The sequence below is a fragment of the Chroicocephalus ridibundus genome, chromosome 18, assembly GCF_963924245.1.
Source record: "Chroicocephalus ridibundus chromosome 18, bChrRid1.1, whole genome shotgun sequence".
Classification (NCBI taxonomy): domain Eukaryota; kingdom Metazoa; phylum Chordata; class Aves; order Charadriiformes; family Laridae; genus Chroicocephalus; species Chroicocephalus ridibundus.
In genome coordinates, this window is record NC_086301.1 from 5670045 (window position 1) to 5692596 (window position 22552).

General features: G+C 52.7%; 1 protein-coding gene across 8 annotated transcripts in view; it reads right to left on the reverse strand.

Annotated features, from left to right (window-relative positions):
• LOC134524855 (protein CEPU-1) overlaps positions 1-22552 on the reverse strand; it is a 364606-nt gene that overhangs the window by 121549 nt on the left and 220505 nt on the right. The gene's annotated exons all lie outside the window — the stretch shown is intronic.

A 22552-nucleotide genomic window follows, 5' to 3' on the forward strand; every position in this document is an offset into this window, starting at 1 on the left:
GATGTTCTTGGCATCACAGTAGTAGCAGCAGGTTTACATCCCATTTCTACAGTAACTCTAGATATTCTTTAACCCGGAATTGACTCATCCTTGGCCAGGCTCTAAACTTCCCGGGGCGGCGAGCTCCATCAGACTATTGATTTAGTGAAGCGAGCAAGTCCCACGGGCTGCCCCCCAGCCTGAGCAACCACCAGTGATGCCAAAACGCTTCCCCCTGCTCTGCCATGGGACTTGAGCGCAGGCTTTGATGCAACCCCAGCTCTGAAGGCCACCACGAGCCACCGGTGTCCTCAGTTGCCCTCTGTCCATCCCTCCCTGCCCACGTCTCCTGGCTCCCGGCCAGTGCCCCGTGCCCAGCTCCCGGAGCTGCACCGATGGCATCGCAATGCCCAGTCGCTCCTCAAGGGGGAAGGTCCAGCCCAGCAGAGCAAAGGCTCCCACCCAACCACAAAATCTCAGCTGGGCTTCCTTCCGAAGGGACATCAATTACTCGGGGCTGTCAGGATGATAAGGCAGCCCGGCCTCCACAATAAGGAGGATATTCAGGCTAATAACTTCCCATTAAGCTCCTCGGAGCTGGATGTTTTCCATGGTTTTCTGCAGAGCTGCTGCCAGGGCTTGTTTGCCCCCCTTACCCGGCTAACTCTTGAAGGGATATGGCTCGAGGCGCTGCTCTAAAATAAGCTGTCTACCACCAGCCCTGCCTGGAAATCCTTGGCAGCGCCGGGCAGAGAAACCACAAAACCTCCGAGTTTTTGCTCTGATGCCAGGTCAGCCTTCCTCCTCCAAAGGAGGATGACAGCATTGAGCGCAGAAGGTTTAAAGAAGATTAAAAAGACAAGAGGAAACCTCTTATCCATCACGTCTGACCAAAGCCTTGCATGCAAGCGCGTTGCCACCGTGCTGAAGCTGGCAGCCGGGTGACGATGGCCGGGATGCCACGCTCCACCCTCTCTCCCCCCGGCATTTGCAAACCTTCACAACAAACCGAGAGGCGAATCGCAAGTGTTCTGGGCTTCAGGGCTAGTTCACCGAGCTGAACATCCACGTTTGCATCCCTCCAGCTTCTCCAACACATCCCTCACCTCCTGCCCATCCTTCCCAGCAGCTTCTCCCCTTCCAGGGCCAACCACCACAGGCACTGGGATGGGAATGAGCCCTTCCCTCAAGCCATGGCTCAGCGGATTATCCCAAAGCACTCCAGGTCCTACCTTTCCAAAGGATGCTAAACCGGGTCGGACTTGGGCGAGGGGTTACCTTCACCTCGTAAGATTTGCTTGAGAAAAAAAATAAATCTCCAATCCATTAATGCTTCATAAAAATTTTACAAGGTTTCTGCTAAAGGAAGGAAAACAAACAGAGACGGTGTCGGCATGCCGGCACTCTTTAAAATCAAACATTCTTTCTCTAATGCATTCTTTTCTTTTCTTTTTTTCTATAGTACCAATCAGGAAAGCAATCAAGCACGAAGCCCACAGCTCCCAGTGCCTCCATTTCCAGCACCTGATTTTTTTTCCCAGCTCAGGACATGCAAAATCCCAGTGCTCCCACAACAGCTACAACAGCGCGTCCCACCACGTTGCCGGAGCGGCTGCGAGGGCCAGATGAACACCAAAACCCTGCCACCCAGAAAGCCGAGGCCGCAGCACCCTGACAAGGATCCCGGTCTACAGGAGAGATGCTTTGAGTGACTTAATTAACTTTACTGCACCAGCACCCAGAACCGGAGCGGGATGGATGCACGGGCTGCGAGCGTCTTTCAAGCGCACGGGGATGGGTGATGGAGCGAGGAAGCTCCTGCCCTTCCCTAATAACGGCAGGAGCCTTTAAACCCACCCGCGTTAACAACTCCTTCATTAAACACCGGAGCCTAGGCTGCTTTTCCAGCAGGGAATGGTGCAGCACGGCAGGGCAACAAGAGCTTTAACATTGAATCGGCAGCCGAGGTCTAGTCGAGGCAGAGACATTTGGGAAACTGGGTACCCAACCCAGCTCGAGACCCGTCTAATAAGTCTGGGAAAATGTCAAAGGTATTTCTACAGTATTCACTGTCCAAAAAGGCCCAATAATCTGTTTCCCCCCGCTGCTCCTTGTTTGTGCGTTCCTTTGTTTTTCTGAGACCTTGCCTTTCGCTGCAGAAACCTGCCGCCGCGGACGCGCCCCCTTCCCCAAAATCAGGCTCCTTCATGAACAGTATATTAAAAGCCAACCCCCCAAAGAAAACTCGGCAGCTGAATACAGAACACAGTTATTGAAGAGCTGCGCGGTGACAGCTAGTGATGAGAAGCAAAAACCACCAAAAGTAAGGGGGCGGGGGGGGAAAGAGGAAATAAACAAAAACAGCGAGCAAAGTATTCTGCTGAGAATTCAGGAGGCCTGAAAAAAAATCTAACATCAAATGTATACGTATAAAATATACATAAGCTTCATAAATCCACATCATATACAGGTATACGGTGTTAACTACATATTATTTATTTTGCAAAACTTTAATTTAAAAAGTGTGTTTTCAACCCTAAATGGTTTTTGCTCTATTCTACCTGCCACAGAGGTGGTTTGGTTTTTTTTTCCTCCTGAAGGACCGTGCAGAGATTTTGGGATAATTCCCGGAGGGACGGGGAGGATGCAGGCAAAGCTGGTGACGAAGCCACCAGCATCTCGGGGACCACGGCAGCGAGATCCTGCCTCTCGCTGCCCCCCAGCATCTCATCTCTCCCCTCCAGCATCTCTTCAACAAAACCGAGAGAGAGAAGAAAGAAACCCCTCGGACGGGAGCCCCTTTAGCAGAGCAGCACCCCGTTTCCCAGCGCCGACACCCAAGAGCTCGCCCCACTATCCACAGCTCCATCCCTAAGGCAGAGCTTCGCAGACCACCCGTGAAAGCATCAGAACCGCCAAAAAAAACCAAAAGAGACGGTTTCTCCCCTCCGCCTTCCCCCACCGCTACTTCACAGAGCTATCTGCGGGCGTCTAAGCTGGTTAAATAAATAGGGGGCCTCCCAAAACACAGATAAACTCTGGGGATGTCAGATTAGAAGGAGCTTCGTTTCCACCCCACATTCCTTCTGCTCCGCTCTCAAACCCCTCTACATCTCCCAGGCTGCAGCCGGAGCTGCTGAGCATCAGCAAAGAGCAGGGGGAGAAAAAAAAAAATAATGCACAAGCCTAAGAGAAAAAAAAAATTAAAAAAATTAGAATTAAAGCCTTTGCTGCCTCCACCCCTTGCTCTGGAGAGGCCGGGAGGCTGGTTAATGGATGTCAGTTCTGTTTCCATTGAAGAAAATAAAAATCAATGAAAGCCTCTCAGGCAGGCAGGGCACAGCCGCGGCTCTCGCGCTGCCTTGCCTTTTTGCAACTCATTGCCAAAAAAAAAAAAAAAAAAAAATAAAAAAGGAGTTCGCACCCGGCGTTACCCACACGAAGCAGAGCCAAGCAGCCCTGTAGATCCCCACAGAGGCAGAAGAAAGCGGAACATCCCCATCCGAACCCCCAGCGCCACCTCTTTGCCCGCAGACGTTCGCTCCTACGGATTTCTGCGGCGCCTGGGGTGGGGAGATCCTCAAGCTCAAACTGCCACATCGTCAGAGACCCCGCTGCAGCTGCAGTTATCAAGATAAAATTCTCTTTCCCCCCCGCTTTTGGATTTATTTTGGGGTGTGGGGTTTTTTTTTGTTCTTTTGTGGGGTTTTTTTTTGGTTTTTGGGTTTGTTTTTTTTTGCTCCTGCGGTTTTGCCACACTGACACAAACTGCGCTTCGCTGGCAGAAGGGGCTCGCTCCGGGTGGTCTCTGTAGCCCCCGGAGTCTGATTTTTTCCTTACTGCTAAGGCGTTGCAGCCTCTCATGCAGAAAAGATGCAGCTCGGACATTTCGTTCGCACTAAAAAGAATACTAATGAACTCGCAAGGTTGCTGGGCGAGGTACCTAATGGCAAGCCACATGCGGAATCGCTTAGCTGAGCCTCCTGGAAGCCAGAGGGATGGCAGGCAAACGGACTCAGGATCCAAAAAAAAAAAAAATCACCGAAAACCCCTGTTTCTTCCCCCATTTCTGCTTGGTGAAGTTATCCCTGCTGCTTAACACCCATGGCTGGCTCTAATCCATGCCCTGATCAATGCTAGATACGTCTGATTTTGATCCTATGGCTTCCTCTAAACGCTTGGGTTGGGATTTATCACCTCGACATGCAAGCTAGCCATTTGGACCCCGTTTTATAGCAAATGGAGAGAAAAAGGCACTGCTAGGACACAATCTGTCCGACCTATTTTAGACATCTGCCTTAGACTGGGATGAATTGCACCCTAAAAAAGGCCCATTGCTCTCCAGCGACTACAAAGGGGGACTAGACAACAGGCTCAGATGTAGACATCCATCATCTCCGACACCTGCAGTTCCATGAGCAAGTATCCCAGATTGCTTGTGCTTTTCTGGGCTCTTACCGAAACGCTAATGGATCGAGAGCGACCCAGCCTTTGAGGGGGGTTTTCTCCCATCCCTTGCTTTTTCCTCTCTTCTAGCAGGTTTTATCTCACCTCAGCCTGTGCTGGTCATCTATGTCCCCCTGTAGCCCACAAGAAGAGGCAGGACTCTGGCAGATGGACCGGTTCCTCCCTCTTTTCAAGACCTGCTTAGATCAAGCACCTAATTTCTGGATGCTCAAAGCTCAGAGTGATCTGACTGGGAACAGCCTGGTTTTAAAACGTACTCACAGGCATTGACCAGCACCCACAGTGGGAACCCATGGTGTACGCAAGAGGAGCTGGTTACGACTCCATCCATCCCAACGGCACGGCGCGAAGCCTCTCCCCATGCTTCTTGCTACTCACGGTCCCCAGGGAGATCACAGTGTCATAGAATCATAGAACGTGTTGGGTTGGAAGAGACCTTTAAAGGCCAGCTAGTCCAAACACTCTGCAGCGAGCAGGGACATCTTTAACTAGATCAAGTTGCTCAGAGCCTCATCAAGCCTGACCTTGAATGTCTCCAGGGATGGGGCCTGAGATCTCCTTGGCCAATTCACATGGGCAACCCCATCCGGTGCCCGCCCAGGATTCTGCACTTGGGAGGACCGCATCCTCCCAAGGATGGGAGGGGACCTCTCAGAGGAAAGCACCAGCTAACATCTTACTTGGGCTAAGAAATACCACGCTGAGACACAAAACCAGAGACAAGCACTTGAGAAGGTCTGCAGGAGGCACTTCGCTGCTCATCAAGCAGAGAGGCTCAAGCCCATTGAGATGGTGACCTGGGACAACTCCTGCTTGCCTGACCTTCTTACCACGTACAAACCTCTCCTTTCCTCTCCTCCAGCAAGGGAAGCTCGCTATTAACTGGCCAAGCTTCATGCTTGCTTCTGCAGCCACTGCTGCCACATGCCACCTCCAAGCAAAGACCGTAACCCAACCCTTTGTCGCAGGAGGTCTTCAGCAAATAGTTGCCTGAAATACACCCGCAGCATCTCCGCATAAGGGTCAGTGCCTCGGAAAAGGGCGAACGGGGCTCATTTTGGCCAGAGAGACACATGATACGAGAAAGAAAAAAATAAGGCCGCACATCCTACCCAAAGCAAAGTCCATCCCCACGGAGGAGCTTTCTACAGAACCAAAAAACCGACCCAAGTCTAATGTCTCCCATGCTAGGGAAAGGTTGGATGTGGATCCCATCTCCCCAGCTGCCTTGTTTCTGAATAACACACCCCGCTGTATTTTTAGCCCTGACTCCTACTGGAATGAGCTCATGCAGTCCACAGCTCTTTGCCTGTGTGCCTCTGTCTAGCAATCTCCCCCAATAATTTGTGAAGCCTTTGGCCAATTTTAACTAAATTTGACAGAGGAACAGATGGCTCAAAGACATTAAGTACCTGCAAGTCTAGTACAGATAGGCAGCCAGGTATAGGAGAGGGACTCCGCGAGTGCCCCGTGGAGGGAAAGGCCACATAAAAATGAGATTCATCCTCATCCGAACCTCAGAGAATCCACACAGCATTAAGCCTTTCCAAACGTCCCCGCCGCAGGCGGCAAGTCATTTACTCCTACTTGGACCAAAATGAAGCAGACTTGTAAGAAACCAGGCTTTATCGGTTTCTGTGCCAGTCAGAGGACGGATTTTGCCTATGAAAGCAGAGCCTGCATGAGAACTTAAAGAACGAAGGAGGAAAACCAAGAAGGAAGGAAAGTCGAGTTGCTGCCGGCACCAAGGAACTACTGGAAACCTTGCACCAAACCCAAACCTTCTCACATCTACCCCAGGGCCTTGGAGCCTGCAGCCGGGGAGAGGGGATGCTCACGGACCAAATTTTGGGTAGCTCCATGGAAAAAAGATTCCTTGCATCAAAGGAGGACACGTAGCACATCATCTCGGCGGCACCGGGCTCGCAGGGCACGCTACACGCCAGTAATAGAGCAGCTCATCAATTTCCCATCAATGTATCTTTTTAATGAAGGAAAATGGCTTTTTAATAAATAAAACCTTTCACTAAAAATAGCTGCCCGGTCATCTATAATCCCCTGAAAACTTAAAAAGGCCCGAAGTCAAGACGCAAAGCACGGAGCAATAGTTAGTGGCGGGGGAGGGGGTTGGTGCCGAAATAAGGCAGCCAGCCCCAAATCTTTTAAGAAAAAAACATACGCATAACGCCTTCTGCACCAAAAATAACGTCAAAGCCGTTTTGCAAACTAATTAATATCACAAATTCCCAAAGCTTAGGTAAGTACTATTGTTCCTATGTCAACGTGGGGGGGAAAAAGAGGCCAAAAGCAGCAAAATGACTTCATCTGAGTGGCCCAGCCAGGACTGGAGGGATGCAGCAGCCCCCCATGCCCTGCCTGAGCCAAAAAAACAGGGAAGGATTTAGGCACCGAGCCACGGAGCCACCTCCCCTTTCGTGTCTACCAGCACCATCTCCCCTTTCCTCCAAGTAAAACAGATTTGTCCACAAAATCAGCTCCGGGTGGCGCAGCCTCGCCCAGCAGGTACAGATGGGCTCGCTGATCAAGATGAATCATTTGGCACGTTAAAATGACCCGGGCGCAACCGCAGAACGGGCTTTTTTTTTTTCCTTTTTTTTTTTTTTTGCTCAACGAACTCCTCCATGGCCGGGGCATCGGGGGAGAGGAACGAGAGGAAGCTCCGAAATACGGAGGAGCCCCACATCTGGTCCCTCCCCGCCACCACGGTTTGGCTTCTTTGCTGCACCAAAGCCCCCCTTCCTCGCTCCCCGACAAGGTTAATAGGGTAGAGAGAGAGCATCTGTTTATGAGAAGGTTATCAAGTGAAAGGCAGTAACGCAGCCTCCAAACCAGCTTTTCATAGCCTCTTACTTATTATTTAATTTGGCTCCAGTACGTGAAATTAGGCTAATGGCTGTTAAGTGGTTAAGGCACGCACATTGTCCATCTGCCGAGAAGGCTCCGGGCCGTTGTTCTGTTTCAAAGGCTAAGGAGGAAAAATAATATGAGAGTTGCATGCTGTTAGTTTGAGAGCTCATAAACGCATTTTCTCCCTCTTTCCCCCGCTTTTTTATTTCTTTTATCTCCAGTGCTTTGCCTGTTGCAGCATTAGGAACTTCTGGAGAGCGAGTTACTGGCTTTTTTTTTTTTTTTTTTAATTTGTTATTGCTGTTTTGCCTTTTTTTTTTTTTCTTTGCTTTATTTATTTTATTTTTTTTAACCCAAGGGAAGGGCGAGCCAGCCGGTTTCAGCAATGCCACCGCGACCAGCTGTTGCAGTCTCCCCATTCAGGCAAGCAAAGCGCAGCGTTCCCTCATCCGCTATCAGCTGCCTTAGGAAGGCAACCCTCAGCTTGCGTCTCTTCTCCTTGACACCAGGATTGGCAGCCCGTCTTCCATCGACACAACATCGTCTTCACGGTTTGCCTTACACGCAATCTGGAGCGCTCAAGCCCTCCTCCCCCCCCCCCCGGAGTCCTCACTGCGTTTAATGAGCAGCTCCACACACACCACAGAGGATGTGTGGTTTCCTACACGTTTTAGGCTTAAAATGACGCAAGCTCAGGCTGGAGCTCCCTCTTCCCTTGAGTCTTGCCTACGGCCAATGCCCATGCGGATTCTCGGGTGTCTCGTATGAGAGTTGAGCTCATCCTGTCATTATTTTGAGGTCTCCTGACATCTACCTGCCTATTTTCACGGAAGTAGTAGAGATGTAACGCCCAATCCTCTGTAAAACCTGACCAAAATCAGCCATCCGATTCACAAAAGTCAGCAGAAACGGTGAAGGGGAAAAGGCACATGTAGAGGAGGAGAGATCGCCTGCGCCTTGCTTCCACGAATTCACAAAGAAGCTTGGAACAACTTCTAGGCAAGTGACCCAGACAGAAGGTGGTTAAACCGCAGGCAAAACCTGGCCAAAAATCCTTAGAAAATCCCATAGAAATCAAAAAACCATCTCTACAGTGACACTTTCTGCCCCTCAGTCCCCAGACGCAGTTTGCAAGCTGTGCCTCACCCACAGAAGGACGACGCGTCACTGCTGGGTAAAGCTATCTCATGGCTGGGCCTGGTTTCATTAAAAGAGAGTGGACATGGAAGGATTGTGGATTGTCATGGGCATCGTCAGCAGTTTTTGGCTGTCTTCCCTGGAGTGGGCACCTGGGATCGCTGCTGTCCATCCGCCCCCCTCCCGCTAAAGGCTCACACTTCATTCATTGGCGTTTTGGGACTGGTGCTGTTTAGCATCTTTGCCGGTGACACGGGCAGCGGGATTGAGTGCACCCTCGGCAAGTTTGCCGACGACGCCACGCTGTGTAGCGCGGTTGACATGCCAGAGGGAAGGGATGCCATCCAGAGGGACCTGGACAGGCCGGAGAGGTGGGCCCATGCCAACCTCATGAAGTTCAACCAGGCCAAGGGCAAGGTCCTGCACCTGGGTCATGGCAATCCCAAGTGGAGAATGGACTGAGAACAGCCCTGAGGAGAAGGACTTGGGGGTGTTGGTGGATGAGAAGCTCAACATGAGCCAGCAACGTGCGCTGGCAGCCCAGAAACCCCCCGCAGCCTGGGCTGCACCCCCAGCAGGGCGAGGGGGGGGATTCTGCTCCTCTGCTCCGCTCTGTGAGACCCCCCCGCAGCGCTGCCTCCAGCCCTGGGGCACCAACAGCAGAAGGACACGGAGCTGTTGGAGCGGGGCCAGAGGAGGCCCCGGAGATGCTGGGAGGGCTGGAGCCCCTCTGCTGGGAGGACAGGCTGAGAGAGGTGGGGGGGTTCAGCCTGGAGAAGAGAAGGCTCCGCGGAGACCTTCCAGCCCCTTCCAGTCCCTCAAGGGGCTCCAGGAAAGCTGGGGAGGGACTCTGGAGCAGGGAGGGGAGCCGTGGGACGAGGGGGAACGGTTTTACACTGAAAGAGGGGAGACTGAGATGGATACTGGGAAGAAATTCTTTGCTGTGAGGGTGGTGAGCCCCTGGCCCAGGTTGCCCAGAGAAGCTGTGGCTGCCCCATCCCTGGAGGGGTTCAAGGCCAGGTTGGACGGGGCTTGGAGCAACCTGGGCTGGTGGGAGGTGTCCCTGCCCAGGGCAGGGGGTGGGACGAGATGGTCTTTAATCAGCAACACGGCAGTAGAGACGGGAAAGTGCCAGCAACGATGCCCATGCCCAAGAGCCGCGGCTCCTGGGGAGCAGCCCTGCCCGCCGCAGGGGCTCCCCGCAAACTGGAGCCCACCTCAGAAGAGAAACCGCTTTCCCGGAGAGTGACCCTGGGGGCAACAGTCTCTGAGGAGATGCTCTGCAGGGAAGGGAAGGGGCCCTTCAGCTGCAGCAAAAAAAAAAAAAAAACAAAAACAACCAACCAACAGCCAAAAGCCAGCTCTCTCCGCTAAGTAAGAGCCGAGCCGTCTCCGAGCGAGCAGGGTTATTTATGGGGACGCGAGGAAGGAGAAGGCAGCTGAAGAGCATTTCTCATTTCCCTCCATTACTGCAACAACCCCACTTGAAATCCAACTTTATTTCTTCCTTCTCGAGCCAGGGGGAGAAAAAAAAAAACAAAAAAAACCCAAACAAAAACCAAACAAACCCTGCCGCAAACAAAGTCAGCCTTTCCTCCTCCCTTGTTATCCGCCTGATTTTGCCAGAGGTTAGCGGGGCTGTTCCAGACTCCCAGCAGGAGAAACAACCAGCAGTTGGCACCACCCAGAGAAAAGATTAGAGCATTTACTAATGGGCTCGTTCCCCCCCACACAAATCACCCCAAAACGTCCCCCTTTTGGGGGAAAGGGACCACTTTTCCCCGGTACAGCTGTGGTATCCGCGCTTGCCGTCTGCGCCGGCTTCATCCCCGTCTCCTGCCTCTCTCGACAGGGACCTGCAGGGATTGCTCTCCCCCCCCGTGCCGTATCGTTATTCATTAGCCACGCACAAGTTATATAAATATATATATACACAAATACACAAATAGACTCTCACTGCGTGCCACGACGGCTGGTGTGTGCGGAACACAAGTGTGCTGGGGGCGGGGAGGAGGGGGTTTAGTTATAACGCTCAAAACCCCCCAAATTACCACACATTTTTGGGGGGGAAGAGATGGGGGGGGGGGGGGAGGAAACGAAGCCGAGGAGGAGCGCCGAGCGCGCTGCCTGACGCGAGAAGAAAGCGGCGTAGCCAGCAAAGCGAGGACGCGCAGCCCCGCGTCCTGCAGCTCTGCACCTGCTCGCGCTGCCGAATAAACGGGCGGCGTGCAAAGCCGCCGGGGGATTACGGCGAGGAGAGCGGGATTCGGGGAAACTTGCCCGGATTTGGCCGACCGGTGCGGAAAACTTTTGCTGCTACAGCAATCTCCATCGGTGCCGGGAGGGAGTGAGGTTGTGCGATATTTTCTTTTTTTTTTTTTTTTTTTTTTTTTTTTTTTTTTTTAACGCTGGCAAAATCCCTGCTTTGACACATTTATGCCTGTGCTGTTGCCAGTCCTGCTTATTCCCCTGGCAGGCTGGTGGGAGCTATTAAGCTATCCTAGCAGAAGTCTGACACCAGGAGAGTTTTGTGTGAATAGCATATCCCGGCAAAGCTGCAGGATAGAGAACATCTTAAAAAAAATAAAAATAAAAATAAAAAATATCAGGTTAAGGGATAAATACTGCCAAGCCCCGGCGGGAGAAAAGAAGAGCGTTCATTCAAACGCCCGCACGGATGGATTGCTACGGGTTTTTCCCCCCAAAATGATGCTCTACCAGGTCGGGGGCAATTGAGCCACACGGAAGACCAGAAGAAGGAGGCGATTCTCCAGCTGAAGGATCCTTGCCAGGGTTTTACAGACCCTTCAACCTGCACCTGGAGAGTGGGGGGTGGCTTCCCACGGGAATTTTGGGGGGAAAGCTGGCAGGGCAGGACTTGCAAGAAGCCTCCTTCGAGGTTGTCCTTTAGCGCTAACAGGCTGCCAGGGAGCATATGCAAGGCAGGGAAGCATTACAGCGCTCTGCTTCTGATCACCGGTGTTGTGAAGGGTTTTCTTGGCCTGGGTCGCCGGCAAATTTGGCAAGAGGCTTCCCAAGCACTTATCCAAGACATAAAAATCCGGGGAGATGGCTTTGAACTGAAGCTGCTGGGGAGGGAAGGGGCTGGGGCGGGAAGAAACGCGAAAGGAAACGTCCTCGTGGGCACAGCAGCTGCTTCGGAGGCAGCCGGGAAAATTTGTGAGCTCCGAGGAGAGATTTTTTTTCCCTGAAAGGAGGAGAACAAGCTCCATCTTTTTCCTCCTCTTGCTGGAAGTAAAGGAAGCTTTGGCCCCCTCCTGCCCTCCCAGGGGGACGGTGAAGCAGCAGGAGATGCTCACAGCCTCGCCGGTGGGACGGGACGTTGTCCTGCCCCTGCTGGGATGCGCAGCCCGGACCACTAAGGGCAGTGATGGATGAAAGGGAGGGAGAGGAGGAGAACGCTGCGTCTCAGGGCTCTGCAGCAGCAAATGGCCTCGGCGATTAAAACTGAGTGGGCAGTTGTGTATCACTCTGGATTTTCTGCCTGTTTCATCACTAGCAGTGACTCAGGAATATTCTTCATCGCCCTCAAGCGAGGATATGATCATTTTCTGCCACTTGAGATGAAGCTAATTTTACAGTGGCTTAGAGAGAGAGATGTCATGTGCTGATGTCTATAGTGCCTGTATCACACATCAGTGCAGCACGGCGGGGCTGTAGGTGCTGACTGCAGAGAAGTTACGCCACCCGAGACCGGGGAGAGAAATGCCGTGGGCCAGGGGAGGGTTGTTTGGAGCCGCAAGGGTCCCTGAGAGGTGAGAGGAGAAAAGCAGCAGAGGATCGAGACACCCCAGCAAGGAGAAAGACAACAGCATCCCTTCTCCCGTCAGGTTCGTTAGGAGGAGAAGCATCCAGACTGCCGGAAGGTTTTGAACATGCTCCTAATAGGACAAGCGTGCTGAGCAAGACTGATGGGCTCGAAGGACGGATCTCTCTGCTCCAAGCCAACCACGTCCCGGAGAGACCGAATTTACCGAAACCGAAGCCTGATGCACGAGGAGCCCATGCTCCAAAGCAGAAAGAATCGGCGGCGCCCATGCCAAATTGCTCACTGGGTGCGTGGAAGCCCAGGGCGGGCTGGGCTCCCCATCTCATCCTACCTGGGCTTCCCGCGGGGCTGGGAGGAGATGGCAGAGGAACCGGTGTCACTGCCGGCGCCGCAGCTGGACAGCCTGGGATGCTGGCTGGGAACCTACCAGCCCTACAGCCGCATTCAGATGGGTTTTCTCGCTCGCCGATCGGGCCATTTATTTAGTTTCGAGATGCAAAAGCTGCCTTCGCACCAGGCCCTGGCAATGCCTCGCTGGGCTCCCTGTGCGAAGCCACGGTCTCCCGGCCACCGGCCGGCATGCCATTCCTTGACAGCCCTGGCTTCAGGAGCTAACTGGCAGTGGGAGCTGCATTTGCAGGGGAAACGGAGCGGTACTGCCAGCTTTTAGTGACAAAAGGAGTGTTTATAACAGGCGCGGTGACAGCTGTCCGAATGCCACATTTATTTACAAAATGTTAGTTAAATTACTGACAGTTGGTGCTGCAAAGGGAAGCTGAGAGGAAGAGCTGACATCTCCCCATCGCACTGATACGGCAGCCCCGCGGCGCCTCTCCGCAAGGGGTTCATGCTGCGAGTCCCACCAACCATCGAGCCTTCGGTCTCTTCTAGACTCATGGGATGGTTTGGGCTGGAAGGGACCTTAAAGACCTTAAAGGGACACCTCCCACTAGACCAGGTTGCTCCAAGCCCTGTCCAACCTGGCCTTGAACACCTCCAGGGATGTCCACCCACAGCTTCTCTGGACATTTTCGAGCATCTCGCCACCCTCATAGTATAAAATTTCTTCCTGATATCTAAATCTCCCCTCTTTCAGTTTGAAGCCATTACCCCTTGTCCTATCAAGTAAGGACCAAGACGACATTTATCATCCTGTGATCTCTTCAGACCTTGGCTGTCTGTTGACAGACCTTGGCTGTCTGTTGAGTCTACGCAGGGCAGTGCCCCTCGAATGGATGGAGGTCAGCAACTGGACCTCCGAATGGCCAAAAATGTCTAGCAGGCTGTTTTTAGACTTGTAGAGGTGTCTGAGGTGAAGGGCCCCATGTCTCGCTACACAATGTCAACAGTCTGCACGCTGCTGGCTTTAAACCAGCAAGGAAATTGTAGCTCCTGTCCTCCACGAGCCAAGGACAGCCAGAGAAATTTAGGAGACCCAGCTGACGTGCACCCTGGAAGGCATTTCCATCAACCAACCACGTCCATGACAAAGCAATAACAACCCAAAATGGGATTTTGACCTTCTGACCGCATCCTACCCTGCCACACAACACGAGCATCTAGCGAGGGGAGAAACCTTGAATTTCATGACTACAGAAGTCAAGGCTAACGGATACCTTCTTCTCCTTGTGTTTGTAGAGGACTAAATCACATCACTTAACACACGCCCCCCCAATGAGAGCACTTCCAAACTGCTCCTTCCCAACGCTTCCCGCGTTTTGCCCTGCCTCTCGCAGCAAAAAGGGGCATGGAATGCAGCGGCCAACCTGAAATTCGTCCTTGGAAAACATAGATTCACCATCGACTTTGCCTAATTCAAAGCAAAACAGCTCCTCCTAACTAGAAGAAAGCAACAAGAAGGATGAAGTCTGACGGAAAAAATGACTCCAAAACGTAAAGGAGTCCAGAGGTGAGAAGGGAGGGACTTTTTTCAGCTAAAGGGAAACTCTGTGTATCCAGAAATCCTTCCCTTCTGAGACCGAATGGCATCAAAATCTCACTATTTCTTATAAGACACTTTAAACCCCAAAAATCTCGCTTCAGCTTAATCGGAGTGTTTCCTGTAAAACTTGACAAGATGCTTCAACGAACTCATAAACTGAGATTAAAAGGAAGAAATACACTTTTTCCAACCAAACCTGCCCTTTTCCCAAAAAGGCAATTCTAAACTAAGTATTTTCCAGTCAAGGTACGCAAGAAAGAAATGGATTTTTTTTTAGAAAAAAAAAAGATCTGTTTCAGAAATAAAAAAAAAAAATGTGTTTCCTTACATAATGAACTGTACAAATCGGATTTTTTTAAATATGAGAGGCAGATGCTTGCCTAGCTCCCACTGAATTGCAGTGCAAGATAAGCATCAAACCTTTAGAGACTTGGAAAATACTTGCGGAAGTTTTCACTTAGGTCACTTCTTCCTTTGAACTCGTGTTTGTGCTGGACTATAAGAGAGGAAGAGGGATGCAAGATAATAAAGATTATCCTGGGATAAAGCCCCACACCTTTTATTTACTGAATTTGGAGGATTTAAGAGTAAGAACCCCAATATGGCTTCAAATATTCGCGCTGTGCCTATCCGTAGGTCCAAACCATCTTGGAAGTGGCTCTGGACCCCGAGCTGCCCTGCCCTGCGCTAGTACCTTTGAGAATTTGCTTTTCTTGACAGCTTTCTGTCACGCTCCTTATTAGAGATGTGTAAGAAACGTTAAGCCTGAAAAACACCCCGGTTTTGCTGTACGGAGGACGTGAAGCCGGGAAAGTAATGATCCCACCATGAAAAAAAAAAAAAAAGGCCAAAAAAAAAAAAAATACAGACTCAAAAAATCTGAAGTAATGAATGTTTGGATCATGTCCGGGGCTCTGCATGTGTCTGATAAAACAGACGCAGGTGTCAGAGCCATTTATGGTTGCAGGCGCAGAGCCGGTCAAAATCTCCCATCTCTGGGTAAAAAACAAAACAAAACAAAAAAAACCTGTGATATTTCACCAGCTGGTCATGTTGGAAGGTGGTTTTATTCCTTATTTACTCTGTCCTCATTGACATGCAGAGCCGGGCTCGCACGTCTCCTGTTTGACCCTTGGTGTCCTTTCCCATCCAGCACTCTTCCCAGAGGTGTCCCCACCTCCAGACCAGGCTCAGCTCTCCAGCTCTTGTCTCCATCTCACCGCTTTTTCCAGGGGAGGAGAATCCAGCTGCAAAGTCAAGTTTGCCTTCAGCCTTCCCCTACCCGCCCATCTGCTCTTCCGCATATAAACTAACGACGGCTTCCCAGCATGACTGCCGGTGGTGAGAGCCAACACCGCTCACCGCCAGCTGAAGCATCCTTATTTAAGGTAAGATTTTTAATACACTAATGATTAAGACGCGTTTGGCATTTCAGCAGATGCTGCAGCATCCGGACAGCGAAAGCCCAAGTCTCCGAGACTTGGCTCCTTCACAGCCTCGCACCTCGGAAAACCAAACCTCAGGAGAGCAGGAGGGATTTCCACTCGCTTTGCAAAGGCGCCGCACGCAACGACCAGCACACTCTGTCGGGAGAGGGCTCTCTGCATTGCTATTCCACGCACAACCCATGAACACTTCGCGTATTGTAGCAAGACTAAAACGCCGTCTTCCAACCCCATCCACAGTCCATTACAGTTAGGATAAAGACTTGTGGTGACATTAATGAGCACTGGATCAGCCCCGTTGTCGCCATAAATCCCTCTACCGCATTGGTGGGATTGCATTTTCTCATTTGCTTGTTTGTTTGGCTCTGTATTCTCATTACAATTTCTATTAGCCCCTTCTCCCACTGGTGCGGTCGTAGATTAGTTCCTTCCTGATGTTCCCCTTTCCTCCTGACGGAACATATGGGTGTCTGAGCTCAAACTGGCAGGTTTAGGCGGGCCTGGGAGGAGGAAAACACAACTCTGCTAGATCAAGAGGAGGATTTTTCCAACCACATAAATTGGAGTAACTCCAGTGAAGCCAGCAGAAGAGACAATGGTTTTAGGCAAGCTGAAGAAGACCCATGTCCCCAACCCACCTCTCGTCAACACAGGCATGGAACTGCCAGTTGACAAGGTGCAACGCCAAGCAGCGGCGTGCTGGTTGCCCGAAGGACTTTGCCAAGGCGGAGATGGGCAGCGCGGGGATGGTGCATCAAGATGGCCAAGAATTAAAGATGAAGCCAGTTGCCATCCCTCGGACTGTCACCCACACAGGCTTAGGTCCGAGGCTTAGGTTAGCTCACGGTCACGATGAAAACAAATTCTCAGCAGAGTTTAGGGCTATGGGTGGTCCCACAGTTTGGTGGGGGGGGGGCACTGCTGTCGCTGGCCCCAATCCCTGATTTTGCTTCAGCTCCTACTTAATGGTCATCCACCCACCAAGCAGCTCTACAGCACCGCAACCATGGACCATATTCCCGTGGGACGACAATTCCCTGCCACCTCCAACTGAAAAATGCTCGCAGTAGCCTCCTCAGACGCCAAGCAAGGGCAGGACACGGGTGGACATCTGTGGTGCCCGCCAGTAGGACGCTCTTAGTGTTTTCCTTACAGAGGGATGCATCCTGCCACAAAAAGACTGCAACGCAAGCAGATGACTCACGGAGCCAGAGAAAGGAAGCGTCGCAATTGCCACGGACGAATGTACACATTTATAGGACCTAGGAGGGGGCCGAACGTCACATGAGTCATCGATAACAGGGCTAAGAACATTTCATAACCCTGGCTTAACTGTTAGAAATGCCACCCTCCACTGGCCAGCTCTATCACCTGCCTTCCTCTTCACCTTTCTTCCTCCCCATCAGCCCTTCCCAGCCCAGAGGAGCTGAGTACAAGTCTGTTTGACTTAAATCCTTCCAGAGCTGCTAGACCGGAGATGCTTAACCCTACGACGGAGGTGACAGCTCCAGAAAAGCACGTTTGCCCCCCAGGAGACCCCAACCCAGACAGCTCCAGTGAACCAGAGGCAGCAGCAGCTCTAGCAGGAGAGCTATAAAGGGAAACCCTCCTCTGGCAGAGCAATCAGGAGCTTGTCTCATCTCAGATGGAAATTGCACTCAGGGAAAAAAAAAAATATATAAAAAAAAAATAATCCATGCATACGACAATTTTTTTCCCCACTTTAAGCTGATTCCATCTCCGAGATGGGAGAGAGGTGGCGAAGATTTGCTGACATGTCACTTCGGCAATAAACTCCTCTTTTCAAAAACATGCCGTCGCAAGCAAAGCAATCGACTCGCAAAGCTACAAACAGCCGCGAGCATCGCACGTGGGCACCGCTCGGGGCTTCTGCAGCCCCTCTGATGGAGGAGCATCTCCGAGAATGTGGAAAGAAAACCCTGGCCAGAAAGGAAGACCCAACAACGATGGGAGGAGGAGAGAGGCAGGGGTGAAGTGAAACTGTGCACCGATGGGAATAGAAACTCAAGTCCTAACCCTCAGTACGGCTCACATTCGCACCAATTTCCCGAGTAAGGGCACGGATGCAGGAGAAGATGCTCTCCCCCTTCTTCACCTTAATAGAAGAGGGGTCACCACAGCCCTGAAGTTATTCCCTAACTCTCCGGAACAAAAAGAGAGGTTTGAAGGGGAAGGTGAGCGCGCTGGATACTGAAAGGAGTCCAGAGAATAAACTTGGGTTGTTAATATATGAGCCGGCAGCTCAGCTCCAACCTCGCCCCCAGGACCACTGAGGGCTCGTCCCACCCGAGCCCAAGCCCTCAGATGTCCATCACCGCACAGTAACAAAGGAAAGGAAAATAATTACACCTTGGCCTCCCCGTCCTGCAAACCCAAGGTATATCCCCCTGGTTTAGGCTTGGGAAGCGGGCAGGGAAGCAACCAGGAGCTTCAGTCGCTGCCGGGTGAGACTCCGAAATAAATAATTATAGCAGGATGAAAAACGCTGGGTGCTGGGCTTGGAGAGTGTCATGATAGGAGGAGGGTGAATGGTTTCAAACTGAAAGGGGGGAGATTGAGATGAGATATTGGGAAGAAATTGTTTGCTGTGAGAGCGGTGAGCCCCTGGCCCAGGTTGCCCAGGGAAGCTGTGGCTGCCCCATCCCTGGAGGGGTTCAAGGCCAGGTTGGCCGGGGCTTGGAGCAACCTGGGCTGGTGGGAGGTGTCCCTGCCCAGGGCAGGGGGTAGAACGAGATGGTCTTTAAGGTCCCTCCCAACCCGAAATATTTTATGATTCTACAATACGTCACGGGAGTAGGGTGCCACAGGGCCGGGCCCCGGGGAGGGAGAGGAGGTGTAAGGAGGAGTTGGGTGGTTGTGCAAGGATGGGGGCAGTTGGGCAGGAGATGGGAGCGCTGGGATGAGCGGCGCATCGCCCAGCGTGTCCTCGGGGCTGCCGGCGTGCGGGAAAGGGCTGGACGAGCCGGTTGGGGTTACGGCAGCTCCTAAACACTGCGCAGCTACAAAAGGAGATGTAGCAATCACGGCCGGACCCTTTCGCAAACAAGCTCTGCCCTGTCTTGCTTTCCTGGTTGCACCAGCAGCTGAGCCCCACGCTGGGCCCCACATCGCTCAGCCCTGAGGCCACGGGGATGGTGAAAGCCACTTTTCTGGGGACAGAGAGCCCGAAGCGGGTTCCCCTGCCCCCTTGGCAGGCTCTCTGCGCTCATCGACTGCAAACCACAGCGGCAGCCGCCCAAAACCTCAGCGGAGAACGGTCATCACTCAAGCCCCGGCAGGAGCAGCCCTGCCTCAGCACAGGGAGGGGGGACACACACATCCTCCCCCAGGACCCGAGCAAAAACAGCAGGCTGGAACGCACCACCATCAGAGACCGGCCCTATTTTTCATATTACACGCTAAGAACGCAAAAAGGCAAATTCCCGCGGATAAAGGGGAGAAAGACAGGGAAGCAAAGAGTCACAGAAAACCGACCCATTCCTGAGAAACACCCTCTTCTGCTTAGCAAACAAGCGCTTTCTGTTTGCATCCGCCAAACAAACACGCTTGATTTTGTTTTGTTTTGCGGCCAAGTTATCACTTCTCCAAAAATTATTTCGAGAGCACAACAGGGGCAAAAAAAAAAAACCAAAACCAAAAAAAAATCAATTTGCCAAACAGGCTTTTGCCACCTCAGCGGCAAAGTGCGCAGCCCTTCTCAAAGCCCGGGTGGAAACAGCGGGAAACGTCGGGGTTAAAAAGCAAAAAAAGCTTTGACTCATGTTTAACTCAGATTTGACTTTTAGCGCTATAATCAAAAGGGGAAAAAAATTAAGGGATTGCATCACCCTGACAAGGAAACCAGAGATGTACAGAGGAGCCCGTGAAGAAACGGTCCTCGCCCCACAGCCAGATCCTGCTCCCCCCATCTGCCCGGGGCCCCCTGGGAATTCGGGGCGGGGGGTGGGGGGGGGTACCACACAAGAGCCTGCGTATCGCTGATGGGATCGGCAGAGCCTTGCCGCGGAAAGCGCTGACTGCTGCCAATTAAAGCGAAATCATAATCAAGGCGTTTGTTTTGGTGCTGAGAGAACGGCTCCAAAGGTCTCAGCAGCGCCTGGGCTGGGTTCAAGGGCCGGATGGAAGCTCAGGACGGGTCTTCTCCAGGGTGAACCACTTGCTTCTGGTGAGGACGTGGTGGGAGGGGATGGAAACCAGCATCATCCTCACCATGTGGCCTTATGAGATCCAGAAAGACAGCCAGCTCTGACCTTCGCACGAGCCCTGCCCCAAGAGCAGGAGCAGCCCCAGCTCGGGGACCATCAATAAAAACGCCAAGCTGCAGGACCCAACACCCACCAACCCTTTTCCTATTCCTGCAGGTTTTGCTGCTGCCAGGAGTAAATCCTGCCCCTCCCGTCCCACACGGTAGCTCTATCCCAAGCTCTAAACCTAGATTTAAATTTAATACAGTGACCTGAAGTGCTGGTACGGAAGCAAGACACGTGACTGGACCCTCCAGCAGACATCAGGAAACCGAAGGAAATACCTGAACATCTCTGGTGACTCTGGTCCTAATGGTACGTTTACGGTAGCCAGGTTTACACGGAGCAAAGCCCCATTTTACAATGGGGGAGCCTCCTCATGGCCATCAATCCAGCTCCTTTAACCGCCGCGGAATTATCTGCGCGGGGACGGAGCTGAAAAGAGCCTCCTTGGCTCGACAGCAGCTCGGGGTCCTCAGCACCCCATCACTCCAACCGAAATAACCTATTTCCACCAGCCAAGCCCCCATCCCTCGGGGGCAGACAGGACTTTCCGAGCACTTCAGAGAAGCGGCAACTTCTGCTGCTAAACTCCCGGCTTCCATCCGCTGTGAAAAACCAAGGAGGGAACCTCTAGAAACATCTCCTCCCTTCCAAATCCTCAGCTGCAACTCCCCGTCCTCCCACCTCGCATGGAAGTAAGCGGGAAAAGGGAAGACCTTATGGCTGCAGGGACTGGGACCTACTGGGGGACGCAGTAATTGTACACCGCTGCCTGCCGGACTAACCGCTCCCACCCCAAACCGGAAGGAAAACGCCCCAAAATCCCAGTGCAAAACACAATCCTCCACCTCTCCGGCTACCGAACCAGTGCGCCAAGCTGGCAGCAGCAACAAGCCGTTCATTTCCAAGAGCAATGCCCACTCTAGGGGCAGGACAGCGGGAATATCATCCGCACAGCGGGAATATCATCCACACAGTTTGCACGCCCCAAAGCCCACATGCTTCTCTCCCAGGACACCCTTCTATCGACGAGGTGCCTGCCAAGGGACAAGGACACCCCTTGCCACCAGAGCAGCTCCCCAGCTGAACTGGGATGCGATGACGAGCCGCTGCCCTCCCTCCCCAGGGAGGATCTGTCCCCCCCTTCCCCACCAGGCGTCACAAGCATCCCTCCTGCTGACTCACCCCAGCCTTCCTTTGTTCTCCACCGACACCCGGGCTGGTTCACGGGCACAATCCCTGCCAGAAACCCCCGTGCCAAAAACCCTTTGCGGGCCCCCGCTACGGCAGTGAGCGATTCACCTCCTTCCAGTAAGTTTGCAGAGCACCCGTGCCTGTACCACCCTGCTGCTGCCACCCTCCTACGCATTTTACTGCCCAGACCTCCGGTAACCCAAACCCCTCCCTTTTTGATACCCCCATGGCAAGATCTGTAGGACTCGGGGCGCTTGGGAGAGCGCAATGATTCAGGAGAGGAAAGGAGATACTTTTATAATTTTTTTAGCCAACTCAGCGGGGCAAATCCCTAAGCCAGACACCCCGTCCTCTACCCACGGCCATCCATTTCCAAGGAAAATCCCAAGGAATGGCCACAACGCAGCTCCTGGGGACACGCAAGGGCTGGTGGCGGGGGACGACAAGAAGCCATCAGCTGAGTTGCAGGAAATACATAAGGGAAGGGATTCACATTTCCAGGGGCCAAACCCAGCCCATGGGTTAAATCCTCCCACCGTTTGAAAAGAAACCTGGATGAAAATTCCTCCTTAGGTGTTTTTTTTTTTTTTGGCCCTGGCTTGGCCCTGCTCCACTCGCTGGCGTAAATCAGGAGTGCGGCTCGCAGCGCACACGCCCAGCTGGCCCCCGCAGATGTTAAGTGTCACCTACGCAAGGAAAGTCACTCCCGAGCACGTCGGAGTTGCGAGCGCCGCTTCCCAGCGCCGCAATTAAAAACCTGCCTTTCTCTAATTTTTCGCGTCCCTATCAAACATCCCCTGGGATGACTGTGCCCATCTGCCGCGAGGACAGGGACGGCTATCTGGGCGTAAGATGCCCCAGAAGTTACGCCGACGAAAAAATTACCATTTCCTCGGCACCCCTCAGATTGCTGCTGCTGCTGCAGGCAGCAGCACCCCAATGCAACGCCCAGCCCCACATTTCCCCCCTCCCTCGCCCCCAACCCAAAAGAGTTAACGCTGGCAGAGAACAGCAACCTCCAGAGCAAGGGAATTTTTAAGGAGAAGGAGGATTTTTAAAGAGTGCAGCATCCCCCTGCCAGGAGCCAGCTCCATCCTGCACCCCCTTTCATCCCAGCAGGTCCGGACATGGGAAAAAGGCACAAAACCCCACCTGGGGGGTCAACAACTCCCCCTCTCCCCAGGTTTGACACACATGAAGGCATCCCCGGTGCTACACCCCAGGGAGCAGAGCGGTTTTTACCCCCACCGAACGCAGCCAAAGTGCCCGAGCCACGACTACTGACAGCAGGAGCCGAGACCCCCCACCCCACGCAGGGGTGTAAGGGCAGGGGGCCAAGAGGGAATCGCACTCCCCCTTTTTCATCCCCCAGCAACTTTCCCCGAGACAACTAGGGGGGGAGCTGAGCCAAAGCGCGGTCCCCCTGGCACCCGCATCTCCCTCTCGGCTTGCTGCACCGCCA